Source organism: Anser anser, assembly GCF_964211835.1.
Source record: "Anser anser genome assembly, contig: HAP1_SCAFFOLD_77, whole genome shotgun sequence".
NCBI classification, from domain to species: domain Eukaryota; kingdom Metazoa; phylum Chordata; class Aves; order Anseriformes; family Anatidae; genus Anser; species Anser anser.
In genome coordinates this window covers 594,687-607,056 of record NW_028153924.1, presented here as the reverse complement: position 1 = coordinate 607,056, position 12,370 = coordinate 594,687, and the positions used below count along the sequence as shown (strand labels likewise).

Below are 12,370 nucleotides of genomic sequence, written 5' to 3'. Positions count from 1 at the left end.
GCAAGGAAGAGAACAATCAGTATATGCCATTTCTTAACGGGAAATCCCTTTTCTGCAAACCGGCTCTTAAAACCGTAGCCAACCCCTCCTGCACTTCAATCTTACCCAGGGATTGTTATTCAATTAACCCAGGGCTACATTTAGAGCCCAATATATTAGCAGGTACATTTTTCAGTTTGGGGGTTTCTCTGTGAAGCCAGAGCACCCGGAGTCTAGCAAAGATGGGAAACCAACATGGCCTCCCGGAAGCCCAGTGTCCGAGAACTACATCTCCCGGCATGCTCTGGGAAAACAATATGGACTCCCGGAAACCCGGTGGCCAAGAACTACATTTCCCAGCACTCCCCAGAAAATTGAGCCTCGCAGCGTGCCGTAGGACGCCATTTTTTGCTCTGTTACATTACCGGGTTCGTGTTTATGGAGGGTTTTCCCGCCGTTTTGGGGGGTTTCCCCTCAATTTCGGGTTTTCAGCTCTCCATTTCAGAGTTCTTCCCCGCAATTTTGGGGTTCCTTCCCCTAATTTGGTGCTTCGCCCCCCCCCCCACTTTTGGGGTTCCCCCTCCATTTTGGGGATTCCCCCCAATTCCAAGCCCCCCACAATTTTGGAGGCCCCCACCATCCTTTCTTGGCCTGCCACCCTAATATTAAGGTTCTTTCCCCCAATGTTGGGGTTCTCACCACATGTTTGAGGTTCCTTCCCTTAATTTGGGGCTTAGCTCCCCGGGATCTGGGGCTTTAACCCCAATTTTGGGGGTTCCCCCCAAGTTTGGGGATTCCTCCCACATCCAATTCTGGAATTTCACACTTCCATTTAAGTCTTCTTCCCCCCAGTTTGGGGGTTCGCCCACCCAATTTTGGGGGTTCCTCCCCGAATTTGGGGGGGACACAACAGATTTTAGAGTCCCCCACCCTCCTTTTTTGGGTTTCCCCCAATATTAAGAGCTCTTCCGCCCAATTTTGGGGGACCCCACAATTTTGACGTTTCTTCCCCTAAATTGGGGCTTCGACCCTTCAATTTTGGGGGGGGCTCCCCCCTTAGTTTGGCCTTCCACCCTAATATTGGGCCTTACCCCTAAGAACCCTGACCCCTAACACTACGGCTCCCACGGATCTAACCCTAATCCCTACCCCAAAAAACCCTAGAAACCCTAACCCTAAAAACCCTTACAGTCCTAACCCGATAAAATTTACCACACTAGACCTACGCCTAAAAGCCCTAACCCTAAAAATTAAGACCCTCTAAACCCTAACCCAAAACGTAAAGATTCTCAAAGCCCTAACGCTGGAGACCCTAACCTTAAAAAAAAAAAATAAGACCTTAAAACCCTAACCCTAAATACCTGACCATAACTAAAACCCTAAGACCCTAACCCTAAAAACCCTATCAACACTAAAACCACAAAATACTTTAAAACCTTAACACACTAACCCCCAAACCCTAACCCTTATAACTCCAACCCTAACAACCTTAAAATCCTAACCCTAAACCCTGGAAACCCTAACCCTGAAACCCAACCCTAGTGCCTTAGCCCTGAAACCTTAAAACCCTAACACCTTATTAGAAACACTCTGTAACCAATACCATAGGCTCAGGCAAGTATCTCAGTGAGGTAGCATTTTTATTCACGATTGCAATGGCAGGCGTCCCACAAGCCACCTCCTAGTTCCATAACACAGTTTATATAATTTTTTTTTCCCTCTCGGTGACCAGGACCCTCCCCAGTTTCCCCATTGACTGGGTAATCCATGTTCACAATCTATCCAGTGCTTCACAGAAAATACACAGCTGCTGGCCTGTTACTAGTCAATTTTATTTTTTTCTTGACTGTTTTCCTCTTTGAGGTGGTAATGTTTCTTACACCGTGATTTCCACCCAATTGCTCTAAGGATTCTGGTTGTCTGCATTTTACAAGGTTGTCTGTTAAGCTTTCTTATCACTGCAAGCATATATCAATACCACCTTCCTTCCCTCTAAACGATGTAACTCTGTGCAAAAACATTTTTATTCCCACAACCTTGATCCCCTTACCCTAAAATCCTTATTCTCTTTAACCCTAACAACTCTAACCACAACCCTAACCCTTCATATCAACCCCCCGACGCTAATGACACTGACTAATGATCCAAACCCCAAACCCCAGGCAACCAACAAAGAAACAGACACAAAGCTGGAAACTACAAAAAAGGCAAAACCCTGGATACAGACCCCAAATCACAAACACGCTACCAAAATGCTACAGAAAAGCCCCAGACGCAGGCCCCAAGCACTACAGCTAGGCCCCAGAAGCTCTAGACACATCCCAAAGCCAAAATGCAATCCCCAAACACTACAGAAAAGCCCCCAAACACCAGACACAGGCTGCAGAAGTCTACAAGCAGGCCCCAGCCACACCCGGATGCAGACCCCAACTGTCCACAAGCAGCTCCCAACCCACCCCCCCCATGAACTGGACCCCCCACCACCACCACCCAGATGCATGCCCCAGGCCCCAGGCCTCAGCCCCAGCCCCCACACCCCAGACTCAGGCCCCAAAGGTGTACAACCAGCTCCCAACTGCCCCCCTCAAAGGGAGGCCCCAAAGCCTGCCAGAGGACCCTAGAGCGTACAAGCAGCTCCCAACCCCCCCGGCACAGGCCCCAACCCCCCCCCAGACACAGGCCCCAAAGGTGTACAAGCAACTCCCCATCCGCCCCAGAGGCACGCCCCAAAGGTGTACAAACAGCCCCAACCCCCCAAGACCCAGACCCCTACAGCGTAGAAGCAGCTCCCAACCCCATGCCCCCAAGGCACATGCCCCAACCCCTCCCCCAAGGCAGGCCCTAACAGTGTACAAGCAGCTCCCACCCCCCCCAGACGCAGGCCCCAAAGGTGTACAAGCAGGCCCCTACAGTATACAAGCAGCTCACAACCACCCCCCCAAAGGCAGGCCCCAACCCCCTCCAGATGCAAGCCCGAAAGGTTAAAACCAGCTCCAACCCCCCAACCCCCCCCGCCCCGCGCAGACGCAGGCCCCAAAGGTGTACAAGCAGTTCCCAACCCCTCCAAGGCAGGCCCCAAAAGTGTACAGGCAGGCCCCTACAGTGTAGAAACGCTCCAACCCCCCTCCTTCCACCTCGAGGGAGGCCCTCCCCCCCCAGTATACACGAAGCTCCCAACCCCCTCTCAGAGGAATGCCTAAAAAAGTATACAAGCAGCTCCTAACACCCCCACCTCCCCCCCCCCCCAAAAGAGGCAGTCCCCAAAGGTGTACAAGCAGGCCCTCAAATCCCTTGGGTGTACAAGCAGGCCCTTCAAATCCCTTAGCCCCTGCGCCAGCTTTATTGGCGAGCAGCGAGGCTGGGGGGGGGAGGGGGGCAAGACAGCCTTAAATAAAATACAAATATAAAAAGTGTTATAAATGGCTGTTATAAATCCAAATAGGATTACAATCAAAGTTTACAGTTTATTAAACGAATAGAGGCAAGCAAGCAGCGCTGGGTGCGCCGGGAGTCTCTGCTCCCCCAGGACGCACACCTGTTACGTAAGGCGGCTGGTTTTGATGCTCCCAGGCTAATACATATTCATTACTACTTCGAGAAGAGGCAGGGTTATTAGAATTGGTTTCCGGAATCCGAAACCCCTCCCAGGGGCGCCTGCGTACCAGTCTCTGGTGGTCTCTCGGGGCTTGCTCGGGCTCAATGCTGGTTGTCTTCCTCTCAGGCTTTTGTCCTTCAATTGTCCTTCAGCTCCCCCTTCCTCCTCGTTTGGGAGCCTCTGCGCCGGATTTCAGAAACTCTAGCAACATCCCCTGCAGTAGTCAGCACTTTTCCCTAAAAACCCCTTTGTTCTCTTATCACCTAGACCCGGGCCTCGATGTTAACCCTTCAAATCCCTTAGTGACACGAATTGCTGGACCATTCCTTACAAAAGGAAGGATAAAATATGTAGAGGAGCAATGGCACACGCGAAAGCCCAGCGCCGCGGGCAGAGGCAGCGAAGGTTGACGGCAGAACAGTGCTCGGTTTGAACACGGAGAGGGAAAGCGAGGGGAAGGTGGCCGAAGCCGGCCGCAGTCTCTGAGCTCTCCTCCTCCTGATTGTTTTCTCTCAAAGCCATTTCTGTCTGTGTGCGGGCACCCGGAGCCGGCAGAAGTCCCCGTGAAGTCCTTCGGCAGGACGGAGGGCTGCGTGGGCTCCAGTGAGAGAGGGAGTTAGGAGAATCTTATCAAGTAGAGATAGAGCGCTGACAGCGTTAAACTAGGATGCTACTTAGCGTCTTTGCTAACTATGGTGCATTGTGCCAATTAACTAAAGCAAGAAGCCTTGGGCCCCTTACCAAGGTCAGTCTCCTAATAAGAGAGTGAGCCTGTCTTAAGAAACTGGGAGAAACTGGTCCTGCAGGTGGACAAGAGCCAAGGAGCAACTGAGTCTGTGCAAAGACAAGAGGTCAACTAGCGGTGACGAGGAAGAGTCATCAATCTTCATGCCCACGACCTCCCGTGCTGCCCAGCGCTGAATAAACATACCTACTTTACAATCTCACTGATTGTGGAGTCCCTTTTCCGCAAGTCACTAGCAGCGGTTTCTTCCGCAGAGGTTTTCCCAGAGCCGCTTCAAAGCTTCCCTCGCGGAGCTGGGGCGTCGCAGGGGGTCGTCAAAGCACGCACGCGCACACACACACACACACGCACACACACACACACACAGGCGTTGTTGTCCAAACAGAAAGTATTTACAACAAATTCGACAAGCGGTTTTCCTCTGCCAGCAGCAAATGCCTGAGGGCCCCTACAGCTTCACAAATCATAGCACAAAGAGCCTAAAGTTCCTCTAAAATTTAGGGAAATGATTCAAAATAGATCTGCTAGGGGAAAACGATCACTGGCGGCAGGGTACACAATACACGCGAGCCTCAGCTCTCCTCCGCAGGGTCAGTGCCCACGCCCAAGTGCGACGCTGATGGCACCCGAACATTTGCTGTAGCAGGCAGCAGAGCCAGCAGCTCAGGGGAGCAATTTTAAAAACCAGGAGGCACTTAAACCAACCCTTAATTGACCCAGTTACTGCAGGAGAGTCCCGACTACTCGCCCTGGAGTCCTACTGTCACCAGCAAAAAGCACCAACCAAAGCTTGGGGGAACTTTGGTACAGCACAAGAGAAGGGAGTGGGGGTAGCGTAGCCGTATCGCAGAGCTGCTGCTTTTCACACCATTTTATCATCCCTGATAATTGAAAGTAAGGCCGGGTGGGCTGACCCCACCACCACCACTCCTGGCAGCATGTTTGGTCCACAACGCTAGAATAATTATTCTGCTCCCTCCCGCCCCTACAGCTTCATCATCTGAAAAGATTACAGTCAAAACAATGGCATACACAAATAAAAGTCAAGAGTTGACATAGTAACTCCAGGATTTGGGTATCAACTGTCCGAGAAATCAGAACACCCAGGCTTCACAATGTGCCCAACATCGAGCTGTGCCAAGGCGGGGGGGAAGGAAGAAGCTTTCCGTTTAAGCCTTCAGAGCATCGCTCCATCACTACGTCAATTCACAGCCACCGCAGCGTGCCGATGGTCATCTTTCTGTGCCAAAAGAAACAAGTGCTTTGTCCTCTTGATATCAAAGGTAGCCACCTATAGTTACGGAACCATGCACAAGACCTTAACTCTGACCAGCAGGGAAACTTAGGACAACTGAGTGCAGATCCTGCCAATTTCTACCAGTTCCAACTGTGCTTTAAGTCTCATTGCAAAGCCTCAGTTAGAAAAAGGATCACCTCGGGGTATCCAACAAGAAGAAGAGTTGTTTTCTTTTTTTTTTTTCTTTTTTTTTTTTTTTTTCTTTCAATATACCATAGGACTATGCAGTTCAATCATCAATCATCTTGGAAAGCTCAAGGAGGAGGTCATCCTCATCCTTCCCTGGGTCCAAGTCGAGCTCGGCTTCCAGTATGCCGTCTGAGAGTTCCCAAAGTAGCATCTCTAAATCCTCGTCTACAGATACGGGCGCGTTGCCTGTGGAACTCAGCCGGCGTGTCCTTGCTTCTTCTAGCTGGGAAGAAGCTGAAGTCGAGCTTGAGAACTCCATTGGCTCCACGGATTCTGCCTGGCTTCCAAGATGTGCTTCAGGTCTTGGCAGAGCAAGGAAGAGAACAATCAGTATATGCCATTTCTTAACGGGAAATCCCTTTTCTGCAAACCGGCTCTTGAAACCGTAGCCAACCCCTCCTGCACTTCAATCTTACCCAGGGATTGTTATTCAATTAACCCAGGGCCACATTTAGAGCCCAATATATTAGCAGGTACATTTTTCAGTTTGGGGGTTTCTCTGTGAAGCCAGAGCACCCGGAGTCTAGCAAAGAAGGGAAACCAACATGGCCTCCCGGAAGCCCAGTGTCCGAGAACTACATCTCCCGGCATGCTCTGGGAAAACAATATGGACTCCCGGAAACCCGGTGGCCAAGAACTACATTTCCCAGCACTCCCCAGAAAATTGAGCCTCGCAGCGTGCCGTAGGACGCCATTTTTTGCTCTGTTACATTACCGGTTTCGTGTTTATGGAGGGTTTTCCCGCCGTTTTGGGGGGTTTCCCCTCAATTTCGGGTTTTCAGCTCTCCATTTCAGAGTTCTTCCCCGCAATTTTGGGGTTCCTTCCCCTAATTTGGTGCTTCGCCCCCCCCCACTTTTGGGGTTCCCCCTCCATTTTGGGGGTTCCCCCCAATTCCAAGCCCCCCACAATTTTGGAGGCCCCCACCATCCTTTCTTGGCCTGCCACCCTAATATTAAGGTTCTTTCCCCCAATGTTGGGGTTCTCTCCACATGTTTGAGGTTCCTTCCCTTAATTTGGGGCTTAGCTCCCCGGGATCTGGGGCTTTAACCCCAATTTTGGGGGTTCCCCCCAAGTTTGGGGATTCCTCCCCAGGTCTGGGGGGGGTCCACATTCAATTCTGGAATTTCACACTTCCATTTAAGTCTTCTTCCCCCCAATTTGGGGGTTCGCCCACCCAATTTTGGGGGTTCCTCCCCTAATTTGGGGGGGACACAACCGATTGTAGAGTCCCCCACCCTCCTTTTTTGGGTTCCCCCCTAATATTAAAGAGTTCTTCCGCCCAATTTTGGGGGACCCCACAATTTGGCCGTTCCTTCCCCTAACTTTGGGCTTCAACCCTTCGATTTTGGGGGGGGCTCCCCCCCTCTTATTTTGGCCTTCCGCCCTAATATTAGGCCTAACCCCTAAGAACCTTGACCCCTAACGCTATGGCAACCACGGATCTAACCCTAACCCCTACCCCAACAAACCCTAGAAACCCTAACCCTAAAAACCCTTACAGTCCTAACCCGATAAAATTTACCACACTAGACCTACGCCTAAAAGCCCTAACCCTAAAAATTAAGACCCTCTAAACCCTAACCCAAAACGTAAAGATTCTCAAAGCCCTAACGCTGGAGACCCTAACCTTAAAAAAAAAAAAGACCTTAAAACCCTAACCCTAAATACCTGACCATAACTAAAACCCTAAGACCCTAACCCTAAAAACCCTATCAACACTAAAACCACAAAATACTTTAAAACCTTAACACACTAACCCCCAAACCCTAACCCTTATAACTCCAACCCTAACAACCTTAAAATCCTAACCCTAAACCCTGGAAACCCTAACCCTGAAACCCAACCCTAGTGCCTTAGCCCTGAAACCTTAACACCCTAACACCTTATTAGAAACACTCTGTAACCAATACCATAGGCTCAGGCAAGTATCTCAGTGAGGTAGCATTTTTATTCACGATTGCAATGGCAGGCGTCCCACAAGCCACCTACTAGTTCCATAACACAGTTTATATAATTTTTTTTTCCCTCTCGGTGACCAGGACCCTCCCCAGTTTCCCCATTGACTGGGTAATCCATGTTCACAATCTATCCAGTGCTTCATACAAAATACACAGCTGCTGGCCTGTTACTAGTCAATTTTATTTTTTTCTTGACTGTTTTCCTCTTTGAGGTGGTAATGTTTCTTACACCGTGATTTCCACCCAATTGCTCTAAGGATTCTGGTTGTCTGCATTTTACAAGGTTGTCTGTTAAGCTTTCTTATCACTGCAAGCATATATCAATACCACCTTCCTTCCCTCTAAAGGATGTAACTCTGTGCAAAAACATTTTTATTCCCACAACCTTGATCCCCTTACCCTAAAATCCTTATTCTCTTTAACCCTAACAACTCTAACCACAACCCTAACCCTTCATATCAACCCCCCGACGCTAATGACACTGACTAATGATCCAAACCCCAAACCCCAGGCAACCAACAAAGAAACAGACACAAAGCTGAAAACTACAAAAAAGGCAAAACCCTGGATACAGACCCCAAATCACAAACACGCTACCAAAATGCTACAGAAAAGCCCCAGACGCAGGCCCCAAGCACTACAGCTAGGCCCCAGAAGCTCTAGACACATCCCAAAGCCAAAATGCAATCCCCAAACACTACAGAAAAGCCCCCAAACACCAGACACAGGCTGCAGAAGTCTACAAGCAGGCCCCAGCCACACCCGGATGCAGACCCCAACTGTCCACAAGCAGCTCCCAACCCACCCCCCCCATGAACTGGACCCCCCACCACCACCACCCAGATGCATGCCCCAGGCCCCAGGCCTCAGCCCCAGCCCCCACACCCCAGACTCAGGCCCCAAAGGTGTACAACCAGCTCCCAACTGCCCCCCTCAAAGGGAGGCCCCAAAGCCTGCCAGAGGACCCTAGAGCGTACAAGCAGCTCCCAACCCCCCCGGCACAGGCCCCAACCCCCCCCCAGACACAGGCCCCAAAGGTGTACAAGCAACTCCCCATCCTCCCCAGAGGCACGCCCCAAAGGTGTACAAACAGCCCCAACCCCCCAAGACCCAGACCCCTACAGCGTAGAAGCAGCTCCCAACCCCATGCCCCCAAGGCACATGCCCCAACCCCTTCCCCAAGGCAGGCCCTAACAGTGTACAAGCAGCTCCCACCCCCCCCCAGACGCAGGCCCCAAAGGTGTACAAGCAGGCCCCTACAGTATACAAGCAGCTCACAACCACCCCCCCAAAGGCAGGCCCCAACCCCCTCCAGATGCAAGCCCGAAAGGTTAAAACCAGCTCCAACCCCCCAACCCCCCCCGCCCCGCGCAGACGCAGGCCCCAAAGGTGTACAAGCAGTTCCCAACCCCTCCAAGGCAGGCCCCAAAAGTGTACAGGCATGCCCCTACAGTGTAGAAACGCTCCAACCCCCCCCCCTTCCACCTCGAGGGAGGCCCTCCCCCCCCAGTATACACGAAGCTCCCAACCCCCTCTCAGAGGAATGCCTAAAAAAGTATACAAGCAGCTCCTAACACCGCCCCCCCCCCCCCAAAAGAGGCAGTCCCCAAAGGTGTACAAGCAGGCCCTCAAATCCCTTGGGTGTACAAGCAGGCCCTTCAAATCCCTTAGCCCCTGCGCCAGCTTTATTGGCGAGCAGCGAGGCTGGGGGGGGGAGGGGGGCAAGACAGCCTTAAATAAAATACAAATATAAAAAGTGTTATAAATGGCTGTTATAAATCCAAATAGGATTACAATCAAAGTTTACAGTTTATTAAACGAATAGAGGCAAGCAAGCAGCGCTGGGTGCGCCGGGAGTCTCTGCTCCCCCAGGACGCACACCTGTTACGTAAGGCGGCTGGTTTTGATGCTCCCAGGCTAATACATATTCATTACTACTTCGAGAAGAGGCAGGGTTATTAGAATTGGTTTCCGGAATCCGAAACCCCTCCCAGGGGCGCCTGCGTACCAGTCTCTGGTGGTCTCTCGGGGCTTGCTCGGGCTCAATGCTGGTTGTCTTCCTCTCAGGCTTTTGTCCTTCAATTGTCCTTCAGCTCCCCCTTCCTCCTCGTTTGGGAGCCTCTGCGCCGGATTTCAGAAACTCTAGCAACATCCCCTGCAGTAGTCAGCACTTTTCCCTAAAAACCCCTTTGTTCTCTTATCACCTAGACCCGGGCCTCGATGTTAACCCTTCAAATCCCTTAGTGACACGAATTGCTGGACCATTCCTTACAAAAGGAAGGATAAAATATGTAGAGGAGCAATGGCACACGCGAAAGCCCAGCGCCGCGGGCAGAGGCAGCGAAGGTTGACGGCAGAACAGTGCTCGGTTTGAACACGGAGAGGGAAAGCGAGGGGAAGGTGGCCGAAGCCGGCCGCAGTCTCTGAGCTCTCCTCCTCCTGATTGTTTTCTCTCAAAGCCATTTCTGTCTGTGTGCGGGCACCCGGAGCCGGCAGAAGTCCCCGTGAAGTCCTTCGGCAGGACGGAGGGCTGCGTGGGCTCCAGTGAGAGAGGGAGTTAGGAGAATCTTATCAAGTAGAGATAGAGCGCTGACAGCGTTAAACTAGGATGCTACTTAGCGTCTTTGCTAACTATGGTGCATTGTGCCAATTAACTAAAGCAAGAAGCCTTGGGCCCCTTACCAAGGTCAGTCTCCTAATAAGAGAGTGAGCCTGTCTTAAGAAACTGGGAGAAACTGGTCCTGCAGGTGGACAAGAGCCAAGGAGCAACTGAGTCTGTGCAAAGACAAGAGGTCAACTAGCGGTGACGAGGAAGAGTCATCAATCTTCATGCCCACGACCTCCCGTGCTGCCCAGCGCTGAATAAACATACCTACTTTACAATCTCACTGATTGTGGAGTCCCTTTTCCGCAAGTCACTAGCAGCGGTTTCTTCCGCAGAGGTTTTCCCAGAGCCGCTTCAAAGCTTCCCTCGCGGAGCTGGGGCGTCGCAGGGGGTCGTCAAAGCACGCACGCGCACACACACACACACACACGCACACACACACACACACAGGCGTTGTTGTCCAAACAGAAAGTATTTACAACAAATTCGACAAGCGGTTTTCCTCTGCCAGCAGCAAATGCCTGAGGGCCCCTACAGCTTCACAAATCATAGCACAAAGAGCCTAAAGTTCCTCTAAAATTTAGGGAAATGATTCAAAATAGATCTGCTAGGGGAAAACGATCACTGGCGGCAGGGTACACAATACACGCGAGCCTCAGCTCTCCTCCGCAGGGTCAGTGCCCACGCCCAAGTGCGACGCTGATGGCATCCGAACATTTGCTGTAGCAGGCAGCAGAGCCAGCAGCTCAGGGGAGCAATTTTAAAAACCAGGAGGCACTTAAACCAACCCTTAATTGACCCAGTTACTGCAGGAGAGTCCCGACTACTCGCCCTGGAGTCCTACTGTCACCAGCAAAAAGCACCAACCAAAGCTTGGGGGAACTTTGGTACAGCACAAGAGAAGGGAGTGGGGGTAGCGTAGCCGTATCGCAGAGCTGCTGCTTTTCACACCATTTTATCATCCCTGATAATTGAAAGTAAGGCCGGGTGGGCTGACCCCACCACCACCACTCCTGGCAGCATGTTTGGTCCACAACGCTAGAATAATTATTTTGCTCCCTCCCGCCCCTACAGCTTCATCATCTGAAAAGATTACAGTCAAAACAATGGCATACACAAATAAAAGTCAAGAGTTGACATAGTAACTCCGGGATTTGGGTATCAACTGTCCGAGAAATCAGAACACCCAGGCTTCACAATGTGCCCAACATCGAGCTGTGCCAAGGGGGGGCGGAAGGAAGAAGCTTTCCGTTTAAGCCTTCAGAGCATCGCTCCGTCACTACGTCAATTCACAGCCACCACAGCGTGCCGATGGACATCTTTCTGTGCCAAAAGAAACAAGTGCTTTGTCCTCTTGATATCAAAGGTAGCCACCTATAGTTACGGAACCATGCACAAGACCTTAACTCTGACCAGCAGGAAAACTTAGGACAACTGAGTGCAGATCCTGCCAATTTCTACCAGTTCCAACTGTGCTTTAAGTCTCATTGCAAAGCCTCAGTTAGAAAAAGGATCACCTCAGGGTATCCAACAAGAAGAAGAGTTGTTTTCTTTTTTTTTTTCTTTTTTTTTTTTTTTTTCTTTCAATATACCATAGGACTATGCAGTTCAATCATCAATCATCTTGGAAAGCTCAAGGAGGAGGTCATCCTCATCCTTCCCTGGGTCCAAGTCGAGCTCGGCTTCCAGTATGCCGTCTGAGAGTTCCCAAAGTAGCATCTCTAAATCCTCGTCTACAGATACGGGCGCGTTGCCTGTGGAACTCAGCCGGCGTGTCCTTGCTTCTTCTAGCTGGGAAGAAGCTGAAGTCGAGCTTGAGAACTCCATTGGCTCCACGGATTCTGCCTGGCTTCCAAGATGTGCTTCAGGTCTTGGCAGAGCAAGGAAGAGAACAATCAGTATATGCCATTTCTTAACGGGAAATCCCTTTTCTGCAAACCGGCTCTTAAAACCGTAGCCAACCCCTCCTGCACTTCAATCTTACCCAGGGATTGTTATTCA

At 51.0% G+C, this 12,370-nt stretch overlaps 1 long non-coding RNA gene across 1 annotated transcript; it reads left to right on the top strand.

Annotated features, from left to right (window-relative positions):
* The first annotated feature begins 5,463 nt into the window (after nucleotides 1-5,463).
* LOC310891133 lies at nucleotides 5,464-5,849 on the top strand. Its single transcript, XR_014577440.1, has 2 exons — nucleotides 5,464-5,550; nucleotides 5,666-5,849. It is a non-coding gene; the product is annotated as an uncharacterized lncRNA (long non-coding RNA).
* The last annotated feature ends 6,521 nt before the right edge of the window (nucleotides 5,850-12,370 follow it).